General features: G+C 35.3%; 1 long non-coding RNA gene across 6 annotated transcripts in view; it reads left to right on the forward strand.

Annotated features, from left to right (window-relative positions):
• LOC116665359 overlaps positions 1-21,806 on the forward strand; it is a 622,548-nt gene that overhangs the window by 563,182 nt on the left and 37,560 nt on the right. For 3 of the 6 annotated variants that reach the window (XR_004321937.1, XR_004321935.1, XR_004321938.1), the window contains 2 exons: positions 6,263-6,341; positions 10,827-10,863. The exons of 1 other annotated variant lie outside the window; for it this stretch is intronic. This is a non-coding gene — a long non-coding RNA (uncharacterized LOC116665359). Of the gene's footprint in view, positions 1-6,262; positions 6,342-10,826; positions 10,864-11,881; positions 12,334-21,024; positions 21,111-21,806 lie in introns of those variants that run through there. 2 more of the 6 variants (XR_004321936.1, XR_004321940.1) reach the window with 2 other exon arrangements.

A 21,806-nucleotide genomic window follows, 5' to 3' on the forward strand; every position in this document is an offset into this window, starting at 1 on the left:
TTTTATTTATTTATTTTTATTGAAGTATAGTTGATTCACAATGTTGTGTTAGTTTCAGGTGTACAACAAAGGGATTCAGACATATATTTTTTTTTTCAGATTCTTTTCCATTATAGGTTATTTCAAGATACTGAATACAGTTTGCTGTGCTACACAGTAGGTCCTTGTCTCTGATTTTTATAATTCAAAATAGGGCACCAATAGAAAGTTCTTTTAAAAATAATAATAATAAACTGCAGGATAAAATAGGGGCATAAAAATGAATATACAGTTCAGGAGACACTAACATATAAAGATATGATTAGTAACAAATCATGAAATATAGAACTAAAAAACAGTTATGGGAAATAATTAAAAAAAACCCTGAATATATAAATAATAGCAATGTGATAATAATGTAACTAACAAAGATTAGGAAAGAAGGAGGTAATGAAGAAATTTAACTTTGCTGAATTTATAATTTTTATACTAGCAAATGTATATGTAAATATTAAAATGATAATGTTTTAATTATGTAATATATTTAATATTTTGTTAACTTTAGTTTTTTGAAACAATGTAACTTATTAAGAAACATTTAAGTTCAACAGTTACTTGAGGTTCAACTCATATATATTTAATATAATAATATAAACTTTATATAAATCACTAGTCTTTTTGATAACAGACATTTAACAATGTAAGGTGGTCTCTCATTGTAGTTTTGATCTGCATTTCCCTGCTGAGTAGTGATACTGAGCACCTTTTCATGTACTCATTGACCATCTGTAATACGTGGGTTGCAAAAATTTTCTCCCATTCTATAGCTTGCCTTTTCATTTTGTTGATGGTCTCCTTTGCTGAACAGAAGTTATTTAGTCTGACATAGACCTACTTGTTTATTTTGCTTTTGTTGCCTTTACTTTGGGTGTCAAATTAAAAAAGTCATCGCCAAGACTAATCTTTTTTTTCTTCTGGGAGTTTTATGGTTTCAGTTCTTTGAGAAAACAAGGGATAACAAATGCTGGCAAGGATGTGAGGAAAAAGGAACCTGTATACTATTGGTGGGAGTGTAAACTGGTACAGCCAGCCACTGTGGAAAACTGTATGGAGGGTCCTCATGAAACTAAAAATAGAACAATCATATGGTCCAGCAATCCCACTTCTAGATATACAGCCAAAGGAAACAAAACCATTATCTCAAATAGATATCTGCACTCTCATGTTCACTGCGTCATTATCCACAATAGCCAACAGATGGAAGCAATATACATATTCATTAACAGATGAATGGATCAAGAAAACATCACACACACACACATACAATGGAATATTCTTCAGTCTTAAAAAAGAAAGGAATTCTGTCATTTGCAACAACATGGATGAACCTGGAGGGCTTTATGCTAAGTGAAAAAAGCTAGATAAAAACAAATACTGCATGATCTCACTTATTTATGGAATATTTTTAAAAGGAAGTTGAACAGAGAAACAGAGAACAAAAAAGTGGTAAAGTGGTTATCAGAGGCTGGAGGAATGGGGGAAATAGGGAGAGGCTGGTCACAGTACAGAAACTCTCAGTTATCAGATGAATAAAGTCTAAGGATCTAATGTACACAGTGGTGACTACAGTTGATACCCCTGCATTGTATAATTAAAATTTGCTGAAAATAAAACTTAAATGTTCTCACCAAAATTTTTTAAAATGGTAAATATGTGCAGTGGTGGATGTGTTAACTCGATGGGGGAATCTTTTTACAATATATATTAAACCATCACATTGTACACTTTAAATATCTTATTTTTGTCAATTATACCTCAATAAAACTGAAATTTATGTATACAAAAATTATATATATAAATCGCATTTATGTAAAATATAATTTCTATAATATATTTTAAATATAAAATTTATCTTTTAAAATTCATGTAAATTAGATTTTACTGAAAAAAGTATTGAGTTGAGCCCAATTCGATATTTTCTAATTCAGTAAGTTAGAGTGGGGATCTGATAATTTGATTTAAAACAAATTCCTGGATGAAGCTGATGCTGTTGGCTCAGGTACTATAATTTTCAAACTGGTATTATTAGATTATTGTAAAATGGTTAATAGTCAGACTATGGAGTACGTCTGGCATAGATTAGAATTTGTCACTTAAAATCCTTGGCAAATTAATTAACTTATTTTTCTCCTGTATCCTTATTAATATACTGCTGGTGGAGAATACTTGTACACCTATGTAGGGCTTGTTGAGAAGTTAAAGACAATAAATATTAAACAGGTAGATTGGAATTGTGCACATAATACTCAACTAAAGGAACCTTTAAAAATGTATTTATGTTAAATGATATTCACAGGATGCTACATGTTCCCAAATATTACTGAAAGTTATTTGGGGGTAAGCAAGATTTAGATTTTGTCATGGTTTTTAAGCAGGCATTTTTGTTCTTAGTTTGATTTTTTTTACAGCTTTATGTATAATTGATATATAGTAAATTAGACATACTTAAATTATTTGTGTTGCTAAATTTTAACATATGTATACATCACTGACATCTACACCATGTCACCCACCAAAATTTCTCTTTACCATTTTATATTTGCTCCTTACTGCCCTCTATCTTCCCTTCCCCATCCACACCATCTGCATTTTTCAGAAATATGTATAAATTGAATTATGCATGTGTACTCTTTTTTGTCATGTGTGCTGTTTTTTTATCTGCTTTCTTTCACTCAGTATAATTCTTTTGTGATTTATTCTTGCTAATTGCAGGTGTTCATTACTTTTCACTGTTGAGTAGTATTCCACTGGAAAAATATACAATTTGTTTATCAGTTGTCTAGCTAATGAACATCTGGGTTGTTTCCAGGTTTTCACAATTGAAAATAAATCTGCTGTAAACATTCATGTTTAAGTCTCTGTTAGGACATACAATTTCTTTGGGGTAAATTCCTGAGAAGCATAGTTGGATTATATGTTCAACATTTTAAACAATTTCCAAGCTGTTTTCCAAAGTGGATGTAGAATTTTATATTTATACCAACAGTGAGTAAAAGTTCTAGTTGCTCCGCAACCATTTTACACTTGGTGAGGTCAATGTTTTTAATTTTAGACATTGTGGTGTGTGTACTGATATCTCTGGCAACTTTAATTTTCATTTCCCTAATGACAAATGATGTTACACCTGTCTTGATGTGCTCATTTTCCTTCTATCTTGGTCTGCTTGGGTTGCCATAGCAAGATATCATAGATTGGGTGGCTTAAACAACAGAAATTTCTTTCTCATAGTTCTGGGGGCTGGGAAGTCCAAGATCAAGATGCCAGCTGATTTGGTTTCCAGTGAGAGTTCTCTTCTTGGCTTCAGAAAATTGCCTTCTTGCTGTGTCCTCACATGGCAAGGAGAGAGTAAGATCTCTGGTATTTCTTATTACAATAAAGACAGTAATCTTAATAGATCAGGGCTTCATTTTTATGACCTAATTTAATGCTAATTATTTCCTTATTCCAGACACAGCCATACTGGGAGTTAAGGCTTCAATGTACGAATTTGGTGGGGATACAGTTCAGTCCATAGCACCTTCCATATAATTTATTTGGTGAAACACCTCCTCAAATCCTATGCCTATTTATTTTTATTGTGTTTGTTTTCTAATTGCTCAATTATAAGACCTCTTCACATATTCCTGATTCAAGTCCTATGTCATATGTGAGTTTTGCATTTTATTCTGGGCTGTGGCTTATCTTTCATTTTCTTAGTGGTCTTTTTTTTTTTTAAATTGAAGTATAGCTGATGTACAGTATTATATAACTTACAGGTGTATAATAGAGTGATTCACAATTTTCTTAGTGGTCTCTTTTGAAGAGCAAAATAATTAAATTTTGATAAACAGTCTATTGAATTTTTCTTTTATATATCCTGTTTTTTTGGTATATATTTAAGAAATCTTTTCCTAAGCCTAAAGTTTCTAAGATTTGTTCTTGTATTTTCTCCTAGAAATTTTATAGTTTTTAATCTTACATGGTGGCCCATGATTCATTTTGAGTCAATTTCTATAAATGTGTGAATGAGGTAACTGTGGAAGTTTTGTTTTGTTTTGTTTTTGTACAAAATCTTCTAAATTTGTTCCAACGTCATTTGACTGGATTGTTTTTCCCATTGAATCAATTTCATACCTTTGTCAAAAATCAACTGACTTTTATATATAGGTTTATTTCTTGGCTCTATTCTGTTCTATTGATTTTATTTAATATACCACCCACACAATTTTTATTACCACAGGTTTCTAAGTGTTGAAATAAGGTAGTGTTTTTTTTTCATTTTTTTGTCTTCCAACATTGTTCATTTTTTCAAAGTTTTTAGGTACCCATGACTTTCACGTTTCAATGTAAATTTTAAAATCAGCTTGTCAGTTATTTTTCAAAAATGCCCATAATTTGAAAAAAATGCCCATATTAGAATTCAGATTAGAATTGCATTAATCTATAGGTCAGTTGTGAGAAAGTTAACATCTTAATAATATTGAGTTTTTTGACCTCTGAGCATGGTGCATCTCTCCCTTTATTTAAGTCTTATTTAATTTCTCTCTGTTATATCTATGCTTTTCAGTGAGCACGCCTTGCACATCTTTTTTTTCAAATTTATCCCCATTTATTTCATATTTTCTTGTATTTATAGTATTTTTTAATTCAGTTTCTGAGTGCTCACTGCTATAATATAAAAATACGACTGACTTCTGTGTATTGATCTTCGATGCTGCAGCCTTACCAAACTCAGTTAATTCTAGGAGCTGATACTCTGTCCTGTTAACTCTTCACTTTGGTCTCTTAGGACTTTTAGCTCTGTAATCTGCCAGGCTCTGTTTTAGTTTTCTTTCTCTGGGTTCCCACTTGGAAAGTCTCTCTAAACAATAAGCTGTAGCAGTCATAGGACTCACCTCCTTTGCTTCCTTTCCTTTGTTTACTATCCAATGTCTAACAATCTATTGTTTCATGAATTTTGATCATTTTTTTGTTTCAAGCAGTAAAATAAACATGATCTCTATAGCTCCACTTTGGTTGGAAGCATGAGTCTACAACATTTACATTTAATATGATTACTGACTTAATATTTAACTCTACCGTCTTGCTCTTGTTTTCTATTTGTACAACCTTTGCTGCCTTTTTAATATTTTTATGCCTCATTTTGGATTAAAACAAACTTTAAAAAAATTCTATTTTATCTCCTTTGTTGATTTATTACTTTTAATTCTTTGTTTTGTTGTTTTAGTAGCTGATTTAGTGTTTACAGCTGTGATCACAAACTTTTTTTGTAAAGGACCAAACAGTAAATACATGCTCATTTTCCAGTCCTACAGGCTCTGTCACAACTACTTAGCTATGCTGTCATAGCATGAACAAAGTTGTAGGTAGTGAGTAAAGAAGGGTATAGTGGTAATTTAATAACACATTATTTGAAAAATCACGTAGACTGGATATGCCAACATAGGATTACAACATACATCTTAAATTTAACTAAGGTCTACCTCCAAGTGATCGTATATCACATCATATGTAGCATAAGAATCTCAAAAAGTATACTTTCCTTTCTCTTCTCCCAGTAATTTTGCTTTTTTGCCATACATTTTACTATTATGTATATTATAAAGTCTAGCTTTTGTGTTCCTGTAAAATGTTTTGTATCAGCATAATTTCTGAAAGAGTTCTGTTAGTTATAAAATTGAAGATTGATAGCTTTTATCTTTCAGTAACTTAAACATGTTGCTCTACTGTCTTTTCCACATACTTCTTGCTTTTGACAAGAAATCTATTGTCATACTCATCTTTGTTACTCTGCACATATAGTGTATTTACTCTTTTTTAACAATTTGATTGTGATGTGCCTTATTGTAGTTTTTCAAAAATATTTCTTGTGCTTGGTTGAAGTTTGCTGAGAGTCTCAGATCTGTGGATACAGAATTTTTGTCACATTTGAAAAAATTCCCATCCATTTTTTTTCATCTCACAGCTTACTGGTGCTTTGTTAATTTTTTTTTCAGATTTTTTTATGTCTACATTTCATTCTGGATACTGCTGACAGTTATGTCTTAAAAGGGACTAAACTTTTCTTTTGTATTGCCTAGTCTGTCATTAGTCCCATTCAATGTATTTTTCATCTTAGAGCTTGCAGTTTTCTTCTCTTGAAGTTTTGATTTGGTCTTTTTAATATCCTCCTTCACACTACCTGAATTTCTGAACCTATATAATATAGTTATAATGTCTGGTTTAATGTCATTCTCTGCTACAGGGTTTGCCGTGGGTTGGTTTTGATGGACTGATTTCTTTCCTCTTTTTTGGCCATGTTTCCCTACTCCTTTATATGTCTGGTAAGTATAGTTTATGTGGTAAGCATATATTAAGACAACTTTCAAAGATCCCTGCTTACAATATTCACATTCTTGCATATGCCCCTCCTCCTGAGTGTGTGCTGGCCTACTGACTTGCTTCTGACAAGTACAATGTGGCAAAAGTGATAGAATGTCACTTCTTTATGTTATAATAGGTTGCAGCATCCATCTTGCTAGCTGACTCTATTGCCTTTTTAGCTTGCATGCTTTGAAGAAGAAAACTGCAATGTTGTAGAAGCCCATGTGGCAAGAAATTGAGGGCAGTGTCTGGGCCCATCTATGTTGTCCCGAATTACAAGATTTCATTATTTTTTATCGATGAAGCAATATTTCATTGTACATATAAACCACATCTTCTTTATCCATTGATCTATCAATGGATATTTAAGTTGCTTCCATATCTTGGCTATTGTGAATAATGCTGCAATGAATATAGAGGTGCATATATCTTTTAAAATTACTGTTTTCATTTCCTTTGGAAAAATACCCAGAAGTAGAATTGCTGGATCATATGGTAGTTCTATGTTTAACTTGTTGAGGAACATCCAAACTGTTTTCCATAGAGGTTGTACCAATTTACATTCCCACCAACAGTGTACAAGGGTTTCTTGCTTACACGTTTCTTTAGTCAATTCTGTTTGTAGTCAGCTTCCTCAGGTTTTTAGGCTGTATTCCTGAAATGCAGTTTAGTTGATAATACAATGATTAGTAAATAGTTAAATTCTCTCAGTCTTTGAAACTTTTACTCTACTTTTTGGTATCCAGCATTGCTGTTAATAAGTCAACTGTCAGTCTGTCATTTCTTTGTATTTTGTCTATCTTCTCTTTCTGGCAGCTTACAATATTTTCTATCTGTCTTTGATATTCTTCAGTTTCACAATAATATCTTTAGACAAGAAATTATTTGTTTCTTTTCTCCTTCATTATTTTTTAAATTCCTGCTTGAGAAACGGTGGGCTTCCTGAATTTGACAATACATGTCTCTTGTCAATTCTAGAACATTCTTAGAGTTATCTCTTTGGATATTGCCACTTCCTTATGCTTCTTCTCTTATCTCTTTCTGAAAATTCAATTATAAGAATTTTTTAAAAATTTTAAAAAGAATTTAAAAAACCTCACAGTGTCTTCAATTGAAGCCCACATTCATTAGAGATTCATAAGAGAAAATTATTTAAGACTGGTTTTAAAATATGCTCCTCTAAAGAGTGTTTCCCTTTGCTTCTGCCTGGGTGCCTAGAGTGCCGCATACCCGGAACCACTTTCAGCAGTGTACTCAGCTTAAAGATTTGGGGATCACACTGGTAGCATGCTTCAAGTCCCAGAACTACATGAGAGGTAGACTGTGGTTACGAGAGAGAGAGGATAAACTCTTTACATACACCATGAAAACTCAGGCAAGTTACCTTAGAGCCTTCTTTGTTGGCACCTGTTTTGCTCTGATTCATCTTTTCACTGAACATATGGTCCTTCATGGTTCTGGCTTTCTGCAGGTTTCTGTTTATAAACCTCCCATATCCATGCCTCCTGTCTTGCATGGTCAGTTAAAATTAAGTATCTGCATCATTGATCATCAAGATTTACTTTTGTTTCCATACCTCCTAAAAGAATTTTGATAAGCTATAGATCCATGATATCTAAAAATTTCAATCTAAATTTTAAATGGTTTCAAAGTTAACAATCTCTTGTGTTTTAATATTGAAATTTCAGAACAAAACTGGTTACTTCACTCTTTTGAATGTGTTCAGTAGAATGTGAGTGAGTTAATACCCCTATTATCTGCAAAAAAAAAATTGTGATGTTAGATTTTAACATTCATAAATCTCACATTGTTTTCTATGCTAAGGTGGTCCCATGTTTAGTCTGACAACTTTGGTGCAGGTTAGCAATAGATTTTATTTGGGGGGAGCTAACAAGGCCAAAGTCAGCAATGGAGAAACATGAGCTCCTGTGCTCCCATTGCCCCATTGAGAGGACAGAGTGTATGGCTGGACATTCTCTTCTATTTTTCTATTTATAGCTATGAAAAATGTGAGAGCAATCTTATCAGTGAAGAGTCACATGAATATCTTGCACACCTGCAAGTCTGGATTTGAGTGATAGCATTTTACAAACACACACACACACACACACACACACACACACACACACACACACACACACACACACACACACCACCCTCCCCCCCGCTACAGAATACCACTTACTCATCACGTGGAAATCTTGAAGCCAGTGGGAAAGTGTAGACCCCCCTAAGGGTGAAAAAGCCACTGGTCCCATTGGAAACTCATTTCTGATACAGTCTCTCCTGAGAAAAGAAGGAAATAATCCATTTTAGTGCATGAACCAAGCAGTCCTGCATGAGTACCTTGGATTATTTTCAGTCAACCAGGTGCCTGCCTTCATCAGCTCATATTTACATGGCATTTCCTACACAAGACATTTATTCTATTATGCTATATTTTATGCATGAATTTTTTGTGGCTCTATCATATTTCTCTTCAACTAAATTATATTTGTAAATTGAAATTGATTTTTCAATTCCTGTGAAGCTCTAAATGTTAACGAGGTTCCTTTGTGTTAAAGTACTATACAATTATTAATAGTACACAATTGATTAAAACATGGAAAATAAAATTTTACTGGAAATGTATTACTTAATGAGATGGATAGTTTCTTAAAATTCATGTACTCATAAATGAATGTGACTTACTGCTAGAATAAAGCAGGTTCAATGGAAATTAACAGCAAATGAAGAGAGAGTAGGTGGGCTACCAATAAATTCAGGGCTTTCAAAAAAGGAACCAGTAATTTTTAAGTACATTATTCACAGTAGAATTCTCAACATATTCCAAGTAGATTAATATAAAACAAATAAGTACATGAAATTCACAAATAATTGGGCATATAATTATTTACCTGGAGATAGTGAGCAGATAAGCATCCAAGTAAAAAATAATGCGTATGACTTTTTCAGTGTCCAATCATCTATTGCCAAAATGTAATGAATATGTTCCCCTTAAAAGCTTCAATAAATGTTTAAGCTAACTTACCTCTGGTAAATGTTTTTGGAATCAAAGATATAACTTCGATATGTCAAAAAAGTAGAAAAAATTTAACTTCTATTTGCAATCATGCAAAATAAGTAGCTGAGGCAGTTCTTTGATTACAGAGACTATGCAGAGAAGATTATTTTGAATTGTCCTTGTAAAATATTTGTGGGTTTTTTTGCATCTAACCTTTATTTTCTTTTTCTTTCCTTTTTCCTTCTCTTTTTTCTTCCTTTCTAAAAGCCACTTCAGAAGTTTTTGTTTGTTTTTGTTGTTTTTACATAGACAATGTAATGCAGTAATGCTCAGATGGGCTAAAATTTCGATTTTTAGCTTTTTTCCGGAGGGGAGGAATTAGGTAGGATAGGAGGGAAAACTAGAAACAGCAACACTGCTGCAAACTTTGACCACAGGCAGATTCTTAGGCAGATGAATTTTAGTCAAAAATATGATAGAAGTAAATGTGAAAACTAATTTGTTTAAAGCTGCTGTCTGTGGCCATATCCACCGGAAAGTCCTAGTGTGGCCTGGGAGCATACAATGCAGTTTGAAGACCTCTGCTCCAAGCCCCCAAGATCACACGGACAAAAAGCTACAGTGCACTTCAAACTTCATTTAGTGCTTTGCATTTGTACTTTCTTGTCATTTTTTGGTCTCTAAAGCTGTTCCTTACTTTCTTGCCACATTGGTATGTTAGTGTTTGTTAAGAAAGTTAATTAAAAATATGAGTATATACTTTTTACAATTTTCTTTTTTACCTAGAAGTGTTTCATTTTGTCTTTTTTTTAAAGGGAGAGAGGGGGAAAAGCTATTATGTCAATATACATAGAACAGAATGTACTTACCTGTTATTTAAAAAAGTTAAATACATAAGTTAATTTTTACTTTGCTTTTAAAAAATAGTATTTACCTAGGTTTTCTCAAAATTCTTAGATTAATTGCTCATTCAGATACATCTGACATTCACCAGAAAAAGAATGTGGTTACTTAGTCAATGAATTATTAAGTAGGTTATTGCTATATGGCCAGCAATTGTTTAGTTAAGGTTTTAAATGGGGAACAGAATGGTGCAAATTTGTGCTATGTAATAAGGATCCTCATGCAAGTGGCTTTTCAGGATAACAGAAATTTGTTTTTCAAGGTCACTAGTCCACTGAATCTTCCTTGTTTTGTCTTTCTGATGATAATGTGAGTCTAATGTTTGTATATATTCCCTCAAATGGAAGGTGGTTAGTATAAGATAATTCAGGACTGTTGATATTATTTATGAGTATAAAATAGCAGTAACACATGAGATTTAGCTTTCAACTGTGTGACCTTATCAGAGTCTAGGGACCAAGAAGCATTTTTAAGATACTGCGCATATATTTTTGTCTTGTGTGGCTACCACACTTTTGATAAGATTTTTCCATCCCAGGTGAATCAGATGAGATGCTGAAAATCAAGGGATAGGCGTAAGTATTGCCTCTACTTATTAACTCAGAATTACCTGACATACTTCAAATGGTATCAGAAATAGGTTTGGCGTGACAACCATGACTCCTATGGTTAGGTTTTAAGAAAGCCAGAAAGCTATAATAGGAGAGAGTCTTGAGCTAAGAGTATTTCTTGGAGACCAGCTGACAGAAGCCTTGATGACACTGAGTTTTTGAGGAAGGTTTGGTGGGGGAATTTGTAGTTAGTGGGATGTGGCACCATTTACCTTCTTCTGACTGATAGAATGTAGATAATTAACCCAATTGGTGGCACCTCTCTAATCAATAAGGGTGATCAAGGACCGCCAAAGACAACTGAAAATCCAAGGGGATGGGTTGGTCCTTCACATTCAAGGCAAAAGCTGAACTGAGATTTTACTTGTGAAGTGGATGAGTGGGGCTGAGAAAATTCTGTCCCTCTTATTATGCCAATTTTCCCTGTGTGATTCTGCATCAAGAAAGAGCCTGGTTCCAATGTAAAGTGTGTTCTCTTTATTGTTATTTAATCTTAGAATAACACTTTTAAAATATATGTGCTGGATTTCTATCTTCACATAATTTTCTACTTGAGAAACTTCACTATAGAGAGGTTGTGTTAAAATTGGTGTTCAGTTTATTTATACAGGATCATAGCATGATAAGAAAAAGAGAATCTAATTTCTTTTTCAAACTAATTGCTACCCATCAGACAAAGACTATCAGAGCCATATTTGTAGTCAAACTAAGTTGCGCTTATGATTTCTTGCAACAAGGATGACTGCACACTACATGGAACCAGGGGCATGTAAACAACAGGGTTTTGTTTTGGTTTGGTTTTAGAAGGGGCTTATTATAGGGTTAGGCTTATGTTAGAAGTTTTAGAGGTTTGTCATAGGTGTTTTGTTGAAATGTGGTTTTCCTGTGGATCGAGTAGTGGTAGAAAAGGGGGAAAAGTTTTATGGTTGGGATTTTTCTTTTTTCTTTCTCTCTCTCTCTCTTTTTTTTTTTTTAAATCTAGGAGGTGAAAGAAACAGAGTGAAGCTAAAGAAAGCATCTCGTAAAAGAATTCTCTTATGTGAGCCAGGAGAACATGATTAGTCATTTCAGTGATTTGTCCCTACTTTGTGTCTAAACATGTTTTTGGAATGGTTTTATTTTTGAATTGCTTCATCATGGTCAGAAAGTGATCTTTGATGATGGTATACTCTGAAATTATGTCTGATAGAAGAAATATTATATGATAATGGAAAGGGATGCATAATATAAAAAGTATCAGAGAATTCATTACTATTGACCACAATGATTAATGCTCAATTAAAAAGAATACAAATGTGTTGTAATGCAGATGCCATTATCATCCCCATTTTATAGACAGAGAAAATGGGGGTGAGAGCTGTGAGGTGTGCCCACGGTCACATAGCTCCTAAGTCATGGAACAGCCTCACTCAAGAGTCTGTACTTAACCAACAGGCTGTGCTGCCCCATTTCCTTCAGGAGTGATGATACCTAGATATATGGCCTACCAGTGTAATAGACATTGTGGAAATGGGTTTACTGGGAAAAGACTCAGTATAAGAACCATTAAGATTTAAGGGTGTTAGAGCAGAGTTGAGAAATGAACTATAGAAAAATATAATTTCCACAAAGTGGGAAGGCTGAAGGCAGATATATTATTCACTAAACCTGGGAAAATCCCATAGATTGGACCTTGCTAGAACTTACTTTTTATAAGAAGTAAGAGTCCTTAAATGATGTAAGCTTCATGTGGTCACAGAATAACTGAAGTTTTCAGTGCTGGTAAGACCCAATATTGGGTGAATAATGCCACCAAAAGCTATATATATTTCTGTTTTGAGTTTTGAGGGTGGAGGGGAATAGGATTTATTTATCCTGAATCTGCCCCTGGTTAGTGTTCCTTCTCTGATTCTGATAAAATCCTTATCCTTATGTTGATAAATCAATAAAGTTAACTGATGTTTTAAGGATTGCATGTTGGCTGGGGAATTGGACATGGCATGCTCCTTCTTCATAATCATAATCATCTGATAAGAATCAGAAACCAATAGTCATTCCTGAAAAAAAAATGGAGTGTGTTGACTCAAATGGCATACTAGAAATAGTCATGTGAAAATAAATTGCAGGCTGCACTGAATAATTAGAGAGATTTAAAGTTAGGAAAAGAAATAAGGACTTTGCTATCATGTGGCATGTACTTTGACTAACAGTAGGCAGTGGGAATGGAAAAGATACTGCAAATAAAATGCAGTAGAATTAATCATGAATTAACATTGATTAAACAAAATGAGAAAGCAAATCCTGACAGTAAAGTTCAATTAAGTGTTTTAGAACTTCCATAGTAAAGGAACTGAAGAAGGAGAAGGAGCTAGTAAAAGAGATGGGGGAAATCACAATTCAACCAATTATTTACTCATTAATAATTTCAAGTTAACACATAATGAGTTCCTACTTCCCACCAGGCATACTTCTAGGTGTTGAAGCTGCAGCAGTAATTAAAAAAAAATAAAAAGACAAATTTCTTACCTTTGTGGTGCTTACATCATGGTTGTAACAGATAACAGGAACAGATAACAGATAATCGTAGATAAGTTAGATGGTGAAAAGTGCAATGAAATTGGAGGGATAGTGATAAAAAACAGATAGCACAAGTGTCTCAGAAACTAAGAGATTTCCTAAACTCTGATTTATTTTAAAATAAGTTGGTTTAAAACTCTGAAAGACATCAGATTTTTTTTAATTAAGAAAGATTGATGGCAATTGAAAATTGTAATTTTTTTAATGAATTGACATGGAAAACAAGCCTCCTAACAATGGCCCTGCTTCGGGATGTAGACGTTCCCTTCCATGGTATCTGATTCTCTGGGCCACTAATCCCAATATTTTATCTTGGAAATTTGTGTTTTCTCTCTAGCATGTTATAAACCGTCCTCAACCATCTCCTTTTAGCTTGTTTTGATTTGCATTGAATACAGGCCTGTGATTCTGACAGTCTTCACTTCTTTTTATATCTGATCTACGTGCATTTGCCAAATCTTCATAAACATCAGGAGATAGGAGTCCTGCCCAGTTTTGCCACTTACATATTTGTAACCTTGAACAAATCATGTAAACACTGTGAATCTATGTTATCATCAGTAGAAAGGGGATAATAGTATCTTACAACAACTATTAAAAAGTCAAGTGAGGATGTAAGTAGAAAAGTGTTTGGTAAACTGCAAAATTCAAAGCAAATTGATTATCTTTTTACTGTTACCTGCAGTGGCTTGCCAGCACTTCTTAACGCCTGTGCAATTAAGTAAGATCTATTTTGCTTTTCTCCACTGCATCCTCAGACTCCTGATTTTTAAAAATTCTTCAGCATTGCAGATTAAAGGAGATTCAGTGATATATAAAAAGTGCCATAACTTATATTAACATTTCCCTATAATAACTTCTTTTTTAAAAATTCTGTGACTTGCAACAGAAATGTTAGAGTTCCTATCCTTTCCTATCACACTAATTCTGCCTCCTGGAAATCCAGGAGTCTATTTACAGCTGGAGGCCACTCTCATCGCATACATGATTTTTAAATGCTGCTCAACTGTAAGTGGCTGATTTTGCAGTCTTATTATTTGTGCCAGTTTTCAGTATCTCTTCCACATTCTTTCTACCACAGCATATGGCTTTGCATGGTCTATTCAGTGAGTATTCATAATTATTCCACTGAGCTTTGGTGACGATGAATGTGTGTGTTATTGGAGATAAATTGTGCAATCTGCAAGGAAAACAAAGACGAGTTTTTGCTTGGATGTTTTTGCTCGTTTGGTGGTGGAGGCAGATACTCTGCTCCATGCAGAAGCAGGGCATTGCTTAGGGGAGAGGGACGCTGAGTCAGTCACATGCTTTGCCTCTTTCTTGTTTGCACTTCTAGACTGATCAGCATGCCTTCCACAAATACTTCTGATATAGGGATGTAACTGCTTTCCACACAAGGTTATAAGAATAAGGTAATGTATGCAGAGGACTAGTCTTTTATAAGCAAAATCTAAACTATGAATGCAAACATCACATGATGCAAAATCAAAATATTTTAGTACCTCTTGATTAAATATTAGAAGTTGCTTTCTTTCTTGTGTTCCAATACAATGAATGCTTAGTCAGACAAATGCAGTAGCTGAAGTTGTATCAGCAACCAATAAAGGGTTTTTCGTTTGTTTTTTACTTTTCCTTGGCTGACCATTATCCTCAAAAGTAATAGAGAAAAGCATGAAATCTCTCTAAGTTTCACAGTGGCGTAAAATAGTTGCAAACAGTTCCTAGGAAGCTAGAATTACTACTGTCAAAGAAAACCACATGCCCAATTACCAGTATTTCATATTTCTGAACACAAGTAAATACGAAGTGTGACCCAAATTCATTTGTGCATCAAGGCTGGAAATATACTGGGATTTTCTTTTTTGTGAGAAAATGATTCTTTATAAGAAAAAGGATGAAATGGCTTTCATGTGGATTTACCACTGCCATTGTTGTCCAGATAAATCTTCACATTTTACTTCTGAACCAAAAAGAAACCATCAAGTCACAAAAGTAGCACACGAGCCCTTTTATATAAGCTTGAGGTCTGATTTAGTAGAAATGTATCCACAAATTCTATGAACAAGGATGTGAAGGTCTGAGTACACCTGGATCTGCAGGATCATAAGAAGCTGATAAAGCAAAAGGTAAAGAAAGAAGCATGCCTTCTCTTTTGAAAAACATTCTTTGGATTATAGCAAAGTCATTACAAAATACCAAGAGTACATTCAGGCACAATGTGATAATGTCCAGTCTTTACAGCTTCCTTTAGTTTGTAAAAATGACTGCAACCCCATTTTGTTCCTGAATTACAAAATACCAAGAGTACATTCAGGCACAATGTGATAATGTCCAGTCTTTACAGCTTCCTTTAGTTTGTAAAAATGACTGCAACCCCATTTTGTTCCTGAACTTCCAGAAAAGAGTAAAACGTCTACCTTATTCTAATACTCACTCACCAACCACCCAGCTAAGTGGTTTCAGTTAATACCAGTAATAATATGCAAAATATTAGTATTTGAGGGAGGAAGAAGACAATTCTGAACTATATACTTGTATAGAAAAAGTTGGGTATAACTATCTTTTTATAAAGGCCTCTAAATAAGACAGACAATTTTCTGTAGCAAGCCGATCTGCACAGCCCTTTGTCTTCCTCTGGAATCTCTTCTGCTAGCTCAAATGAAAGGAAATAAGGTATCTCTGGGGGTATGTGAAGGGAATGCAAAGAAAGGAAATAACGAGGAGGGAAAAGGGGCCTCACTTACGTTTACTGGGTTATTGGCCTGCAGCCATTGCTCAAGATTCTGCTGAAGGCATTCAGGCTGTTTTGAGGCACTCGGCTGACTTTTAATGGACTATCGAGGTCCTGCTCACATAAAGTAATGATGGCTGTGGGTCACAGAGATGCCATTGCCATTTCCCCCAGCTGTGTTTTTGTCTTTTGTCTTTGACACCAGAGTAAACGCTCCTCAGAGAGCTGAGTCCGCACCAACAAGTGAAGCTGGGTGAGCCCTGCAGCGCCCGAGGGGGGCTTCCAGCTCACTCGTGAAGCAGTGGTGGCCCTGAGTTTAAATTAGGGAATTTTGTCCTTCCTAAAATAACTCACAGTTTAATTTTACTTGTTTGTTTCTTTGTTTGCATACAAGTAGGAAAAGAAAGTCTCCCTCAACTCTAAGATACAGTACACCAGGAGCTATTTCCTTGGTTCCTGGGGACTATATTTAGAGACATTCTATGTGGATAAGAACTAAAGCATGAATGTTCCATTATTAAAAAAAACACACTCACACACAATGAATACATTGTGTGTGAGCAGAAATATCCTGTGACATGGAGAAATGTTTATTCTTTTTCATTTTTCACTTATTCATCACTGTCCCAACTTCTTTAAAATAGATTCAGGTCAATTTGTTAAAAGGCCCAAATGAAGTGGCACCTGTTTTAAGCTGGGTTCCTCAGAAACAGATTTTGAGATGAATATTCATATTAAAGTGAAATATTATGTGTTCTCAAAAGAAAAACAGTAGGGAGGAGGGGAATTGGGACTTGGAAAAGAATGAGGACAAATAAAAGTGTAATATCAAGTAGTCTATAAATATGTGTAGTTCTCTACTCTACATGAATTCAAACCATTGATTCTTTATCTTAATGAATATTTATTAAAGAGAACATACATTTGTAGATCAATTTGCATACCAAGAGCCAGAGGTCCTGCTGATGTGTTCTAGTAAAGACACTACATCTAAAACAGCAAACTGGGTAAATGACCATAGAGTCCTTTGGAGGAAAGATTGGAGGAATCACTACTTTACACACTTACCATTGCATTATCAGGTCCTTCCTAATCCACATTCAGCTTCCCTTTTAATGTATGAGCTCTGTTTCTTGGAACTACATAGAGGTAAATGTTTGGATTATAGTAATTCACTAGCCCTTTTCCCTGAGAGTTTGATGCCTAGTCTCTGCTATTCTAGAATTTTGTTATTATCAGAGAGCCCAGTTTCATAAATGCAACCTCGATCATTAACCCTTATCCGTAGAGGACGGCTCACACTGAGCTTCAGTACAATGCCAGTGCCCTCCGCCTAGCCCCATCAAAATAACCCTTATGATCTTAGTGAAGGTACTGTCTTCTGACCCCTATTAGGGGGGGAAAAAACCCAAAAAACTGAGGGAGAAGGTTGAGGTTATTGGGTTTTTCATAACTGACCCATCTAGAAAAGCATCTCTCCTAGGCCACCTTAGTATCCTTTCCACAACATTCTGCTAGGGCATTTCTGGCAACAGTGCTTAACTTGTTTTTTGTTTCTTCCAGTTTGACTGAGATACAATTGACATACAGCATTGTATAAGTTTAAGGTGTACAGCACAGTAACTTGACTTACATACATCATAAAATGATTACTGCAGTAAGTTTAGTGAATATCCATTATTTCATATAGATATAAAATTTTAAAAAAGAAAAAAATATTTTTCCTTGTGATGAAAACTCTTAGAATTTCCTCTCAACAACTTTCATGTATAACATACAGCAGTGTTAATTATATTAATTATGTTGTACCTTACATCCCTAGTACTTGTTTAACATAACTGGAAGTTTGTAGCTTTTAACCACCTTAATCCAATGCCCACTCCTCCCATCCCCCACGTCTGATAACCAGAAATCTGATCTCTTTTTCTATTAGTTTGTTTGTTTGGAACATATAACTGAGCTACAACACTGTGTTAATTCCTGGTACACGACACAGTGATTCTATATTCCTACACATTGCAAAAGAATCACCAGGTTAAGTCTAGTTTCCATCTGTCATCGTGCAAAGATATTACATTATTATTGACTGATTTCCCATGCTATACATTTCATCCTTGTGACTTATTTATTTTGTAGCCTGAAGTTTGTACCTCTTAATTTCCCTCATCTAACACTGCTTCACTCTTAATATGAACCATTACTTTTTCTAAGTTTTAAAGAATCATCCTAATTACAACTGTTATGATTGGATCAACAATGTCAAGCATAAGTTTGGTGATTAGGGCAACAGAATTACAAAAAGGGCCAAATTCAGAGCTTCAGCAAGTCTCCAATGCTAAAATCACAGGCCAAATAGGGAAGGAGTAAGACTTGGACTAGGGACATCTGAGTAGACCCACTAAAGAACACTGAACCCCAGAACTCTCTTGGTTGCTAGAATAAACTGGCTAGCAAGGATAAGGTAAGTCTGAGGGTCATACAAAAGAGTCAGCTGAGGTAGATGCCTTGCAAACTGATCATTTTTTTCCTCAAGATCTGATATCCTCTTCTGGCTATTCAGCTAATAAATAGGTCAAGTTGCAGCCAGACCACTTGGGGAAGACAGGCCTTCCTGAAAGAATAAAGGAATTCCTGGCTGAAAGAGCTGACCCCTCAGTGACGGGAAGGACAGCAGAGCACACCGGAGAATGGATTTTGAGGGCGTATTTCTGGTAGAGGAACAGGGAAGGAGGACCAGGAAGGGAAGGGGGCAAGTAAGGTTGCATTATCACTGTCAATGGGTCCTGTTCAAGTTAACCCTTTCTGGCTCAATTTGACAGAAAGGCTGTGGAAACACTGCAGATCTCACCTCCAAATTGTCAGCCCAGAGGGGGGAAAGGTGTGGATTACATTCCTAGGCCTCTCAAGTGCTAGTTAAAAGCTGCCCTTTTAATTAAAAGGAATGTAAATTTCCAGGCAAATTTGGTTCTCTGGGGGCAAAAGTAAAGTGATTTCTAGCAGCCTGAGAAAAAATACTGATGTTGGCTTTTTAAATGGAAGCCCCATTGTGCATTGTGGATGAAAAATGTTCTAGGGATTCAAGGGTATATGTGCAGAGCATTGACAGTATCCACCACAAACCCTTTTTACTATGCTCCAAGGTTCATGTAGAAAATTACTCCTGCATTTAGAGTGAGGTAGATTTCCATTACAGGTTGCAAGAGACGATCATAGAAATAACAGATTGGTTCTATAGGTGACAGTTTTAATCTGTTTTCAGTGGAAGTTGTGCTTTTGTGGTTGTTTTGATGGATTTGTGTTAAGATTAAGCCACTCATGTTTTACAAGCAAAAGTGTGGGTGATTAGTGCAAAGAATTGGGTCTTGGTATGCAAACTGCAGCTGTGGAATAGATTTTTTCCTTCTGTGTGAAGGCTTAATACAATTATGGCCTTATTAATTCTGTAACCCATGTAGTTAAAGGCTTTCTGAGAAAACTAGATGAGGAATGAGGGTAGGCAAAGCCAGGGGTAAGTTTCTTCAGGGAAAAAAAAAAAAGATAAAGTAATCAATTTGGAAGAAATGAGGGCTTAAGGAATAGGCATTATTTCTTGTTAAATATTGAATAAAAGACACATTTAGTAGAAGTTAAAATATCCCTTCAACATGATGTGAAAACTTGTAGATTTCCAAAAATTTACACCCAATCAGTAGTCTTCCAGTAGACATGATGGGCATGCATTTTCTAAAATTACATTATAAATCCATTTATTTTCGCTATAAAATTAAACTAAATTGCATAATAAGAGAAAGAGAAAAAAATGTAATGAAGTAAGAAGTATGTCCATAGGAAGATTGTGTGCCTCTGTTGGCGAACTCAAGTTCATGTGCCCAGTGCACAGTGAGGCCAAACTGAAACGTCGGAATTGAGAGCAGAGAAGTTTTATTGCAAGGGTCAAGTGAGGAGAAAGGATAGCTCTTGCTTAGAAACCCGAAATCCCCAAAGGTTTTTGGTGAAGAGTTTTTATAGACAAAATTTGGGGAGAGGTATGCAGGGTGTGTGACCTCCCTCTGGTTGGTGGTGAGGTAAAGGGGGGGTGTTCCAGGAATCTCAAACATCAGCCTTCTGCTTCCAAACAGTCTGTGGTACATGTGCTTGTGCTCAGCCCGAAGTTACCCTCCTTTACCTGGGGGGTGGGAGCTTTAGTTCCTGTAGAAGAACTCAAGAGATATATATCCGATTGCTATGCATGTCCCTGTGCACAGCAGGGAGGCTCCAGGACCCTGCCCCTATCGCTGCACTATTGTTTCTTAACTGCTTTCCTTTGTTTCTTTAGTCCCTCACTCCTCTAATTAGTAACTGTTTGAACCTGCCTGTTGGAACTCAGGAACCATCTAGGAGGCTGAAACCTTTTTCCTACAAACAAGAAATGAGGGACAAGGAAGGGCTTTTGTGTCCAGGAGGGCCCAAGAGTCCTGCTCAGTCTCACATGATAGCTTCTGGTCCAAAGAGAATGAGGAGATGTATAGATCAGTCCAGTATACTCCCCAAAAGGCCACCTGGGCCCCTTGTTGAAGCACATTTGCCCCAGTTGACCCACAGATGTACATATAATGAAAACAAATGATTACTGTGGCAAGCCACTAAGATTTGGGATGGTTTGCTATTCCAATAGCAGACTCATACAATAAACCAGTCCCTTAAATTTGAACATTCTGCTTTTTCATACCCACTATATATTCTGACACTACAAAATTATATCAAATCTTTCCAGAAAAAGCTTTACGGATCTCAAGGGCAGATCTGTTAGGGTTAGAAAAAAAATGAGGTCTAAATGAAAATAAACCATTGTTTTTCAGAATTGCTTTTTAAGCACCTGAATGAATCATCACTGACCTTGAACATCATTCCACATCTCTGGAACTCAAGGGAAATGCTGGAGAAGGTGATCGCTAAAATTCCTTCAATTACAATAGTCTATAATTACTTGCATTATGATTTTTTTAAAGACCTGCTTCCTGGCTATATGAGTAACATAAAGTCCAAGTCCCAGGGAAGGATGCCTGCTGTAAGAGCCTCAGTCCCCTCATCACCTACTCCATTCCCTCAAGTTCACTTTACTGAAACATAGATGTATATAAATATATATCAGCTACTCAAAGATGATTTACCCTTTGCAGAAGTCATGGCTACAATTCAACAGAATAACATAGGCAAGTTGGTAAGAAAAAGCAAGTTGCCATTCTATAAAAACGTGAAGAAATACACAGGTAAGTTATGAAAACGGGTTCTGCTGACATCTACAGAACAGATCCCGTCAAGGATGGGTGGTGCTAACCATGGCGCTGTGCTTACAGAATTTGTGGTGGGCTTTCCACTCCTCTGGAGAGTCGATCAGCCCAACGTGTGGAATAACTCACATGTGAGGAACTAAGTGCAAAATGAATTGTAGGTGATTCTGTAGGGCTGTTCTACACTCTGAGGTGAAAACCCTGCTCCCTGTCTTTGTCACCATCAGAATTAAATTATTCTATCATTTTCTTCAACTGGGGTATGACTTGAAGAATGTCAGAAAGCCTCTTTCTCAAACAGTCTCTGTCACACTAGTTCATAAAAATAGCTCAGATATAGCCACTAGTCC

The sequence above is a fragment of the Camelus ferus genome, chromosome 8, assembly GCF_009834535.1.
Source record: "Camelus ferus isolate YT-003-E chromosome 8, BCGSAC_Cfer_1.0, whole genome shotgun sequence".
In the NCBI taxonomy this organism is placed as follows: Eukaryota; Metazoa; Chordata; class Mammalia; order Artiodactyla; family Camelidae; genus Camelus; species Camelus ferus.